This window comes from Poecilia latipinna, unplaced genomic scaffold (assembly GCF_001443285.1).
Source record: "Poecilia latipinna isolate Pla-1442-1.1 unplaced genomic scaffold, P_latipinna-1.0 Scaffold34, whole genome shotgun sequence".
Classification (NCBI taxonomy): domain Eukaryota; kingdom Metazoa; phylum Chordata; class Actinopteri; order Cyprinodontiformes; family Poeciliidae; genus Poecilia; species Poecilia latipinna.
The window spans coordinates 202,521-205,616 of record NW_015112650.1 but is presented as its reverse complement, the minus strand read 5'-3'; the positions used below and the strand labels follow the sequence as shown (position 1 = coordinate 205,616).

The window sequence follows — 3,096 nt, the reverse complement described above, 5'->3', positions numbered from 1 at the left end:
AAAGTCGAAAACTGTATCCCAATTTGGGGGGGGGGGGGAAAGTTGAATGAGTTCTTGGGAGGAAGTGACTCCTATTCGTCCTCACTTTAAGAAAACAAACAAACCAACAAAAGAAACGCTAAAATTCTAATTAACTTTCTCTCTCCCTCCTCCCCCCACAACCCTCGGTGCGTATTTAAAAGGTAGAAGAAGAAGAAAACAAGGAGGGGAGGGTGAAAAAACACTGCTGTCTTCACAAGATTGAAATCCAAACTCTGTGAATCTGACTTGGAAGTATTTCCCCGCAACCTCAAACTCTCAGCATGTTACTACCGTCCAACAGCCAGGTACGTCTAGTACAGGTAACAAAAGGGCTGTGCGCCTCCTCCTCCGCCTCCTCCTCCTCTTTCTCCTTCTCCTCTTCCTCCCACTCCTCCCCTACCTGCACCAGATATGCAGTGAATGGGACGGGCTTCCAGCCTGAGCTCAACACGTGTAGTTGTTGTACAGAAAACTAACGAGGAACGAAACGGAATGGCCTTTTTATAAGCCTTAACTGGGCACTTGCAACATCACGACTTTGCCCCGGCAGTGTGGGCTGCCCCCCTCCCTCTGTGCTCCCTCCGCCCCCCCCCTCCGGATGGGCCACACCACAACAGTAAGCCCAGTAAAAAAAAAAATCCAAATGGCTTTCCAGCTGTTTGCCTTACAAGACAACATAGCACTGCATGACTAATAATGAGTAATTATGATGAACTGGCTTTTCTGATAAATATGTCGCATTTGTGCCCTTTTCTGTCAGACCCACTGGGGGGAACAGTATAGCGAAAACAGATTTTTATTTATTATCGAGTTGTGAATTTTGTCCAGATGTATAAATAAATTCCTTGGGGGAGTCAACACTTAACTCCCTCTGGTGGCAGTGAGATGTTGATCTGAGTCTCATCCAGCCTTTTTCACGTTCTTAATTTAAATACAGCAATTGCATTTTTATTTTGTTGTCCCACTTGACATATACTAAGCCTTATATTGCTGGAAGGCTTTTTTTTTTTTAATTGCATCAAAACCAACCAATGACGTTGGAGGCCAAGTAGCAGCAGCTTGCATACAGTTCAGTTCAGCTTCACTAAATTTATTGTAAAAGTGTTGAGACTCAATTGAGCTTTTCCACATTTTGTCAGTTGATACAAAAGTCACTGTCTGTTATTTTGATTTTATGTAATAGACAAAAAAAAAGAAGTGCATACGTAATTGTGAAGCGGAGAAAAAAAATTAGACTTTTTTTTATATTATTTTGTATTAACCACCCTTTAATCCACTGGCGCTAAATAAAATTCTGTGCAACTTTAATTCCTTCAGGTTTAGCCAGGAATCCTTCTAGAAAATGATATAAATTTTTCTAGTGCATCAAAGTTTTATTTTAAATGCAGAAAGGTTTTTTTTTTTTTTTTTCCTGTTTCATATGCTGACATTCTGGGGAATGGTGAAAATCGCAACTATCAGGTAATGCCTCAAAGAAAATCCAGAATTTGTATCAGTACTGGTATTGATACTGGCCCGATCAGTGCATCTCTGGTTATACTGTAAAAAAAAAAAAAATATATATATATATATATATATATATATATATATACATATATATATATATATATATATATTTAAATGATCCCCAAGTGGTCTTGTCATATTTTCAGTTTCTGGAGATCCCAAATTCTGGTCCTCAGGGTCCAGTGGCTTGAACATGTTTTACGTATTTCCCATCTGCCACACACACAACTAAAATGAATGGATGATTATTGATGATGTTGACGATGTATTGCAGTCGCTTGACTCATTTATGCTGGAGCAGAGGCGGATCTAAAACCTGTTGGGCCAGGATCGGGGACCCCTGATGTCGGAGACACAGCAAAAAACGTGGGAGAAGCCGTTACAGGGAAGCTTGGGGGGGTGGCATCTAAATGCTGCGAGGACGCTTTTCTTTTGAGAGTTACAATGAGACGACCCAACTCCCAACTGAGAATCTGTGGCAAGATCCGAATACGAACCCTGACGCTTTGTAAACAGAGTCCACCCACGTAAATACGTGTAAGAATATGCGCCAGTCGGAGGAGACCAAACTGAACTTTCTGGCTGATGTGCAAAACAAACTCCACACGGCGTCTGAAATACATCGACCCCCTTCATAGGGATTTGACTGTGGTGATGCTTTCAAAGTCCCCGACATTAAATAGATTTTCACAGACTCACTCTGTCCAGTCGGACTGGATTCAAACCCTCTTTCCAAGGAAGAACGGGGAAAATCCTTCCACCTCTCGACGGTATCGACACATACAGTAAGCGAAGAAGGGTTAGCTTTTTTGGACGCTGCAAAAGTCTGACTTTAACTTTTGCATTCTTTTCATTTTCATAGTCCAAACTTGGCTCCGTAAAATAACGCATGACACGACTCACCCTTTCCAACCATTAAAAAAAAAAATGAACATTTGCTAACGTGTTGTAATAATGACAGCATAAACTAAAATTACAGACATGAGTTTCCTGAGTGCACAGACTGTGAGGCTGTTGTTCAGCATGAGAAACAGACAAAACCGCAGAGACCTTTTGTTTCAAGACATCCCCGCTTTTATTGTCTTGAGGCCTTGTTTCGTTCAAAACATGCCCATCAAAATTCCAGATGGATTTTCGAAATAATCAAAGTCAACTCCAGGGAACCAGGGTGACATAAAAAAAAAAAAAAAAAGACATCCATTTGATGTCTACCCTGTAAAAAGATGGTGTTGTTTGTCCTCGAACGTTCCTAAATCACAGGCCTGGGTGGAGATGGTCCCTTTTAGTTTAATTAAAATGTTCAAAGGCCCAGCTCCGTTTTTATGGTGGCTGGATGAAGACCGGGGACAGTGTGCGTCAGCGTTATTTGTCACCCCGCCGTTGTCACTGGAGACATGTCACACGCATCGACGCTATGCTCGTCGACGGCGTTCCCAGTGCACTGGTCGTACACAGTCCCCTTGGGGCCCTTCCTGGCTCTTTTTTTTTTTTTTTTTTTTTTTCCCCCCCCGGGGGCCGGAGGCCCCCCACAACAAACCGGGGAAACACGGGCCGTTTTTGCTCCCGGCC

The 3,096-nt window shown here is 42.4% G+C and overlaps 1 long non-coding RNA gene across 1 annotated transcript in view; it reads left to right on the top strand.

Moving 5' to 3' along the window:
- Positions 1-3,096, top strand: part of LOC106953600 (uncharacterized) — a 21,684-nt gene that overhangs the window by 3,492 nt on the left and 15,096 nt on the right. Inside the window, exon 2 of the long non-coding RNA XR_001426226.1 lies at positions 183-326. This is a non-coding gene — a long non-coding RNA (uncharacterized LOC106953600). The remainder of the gene's footprint in view (positions 1-182; positions 327-3,096) is intronic.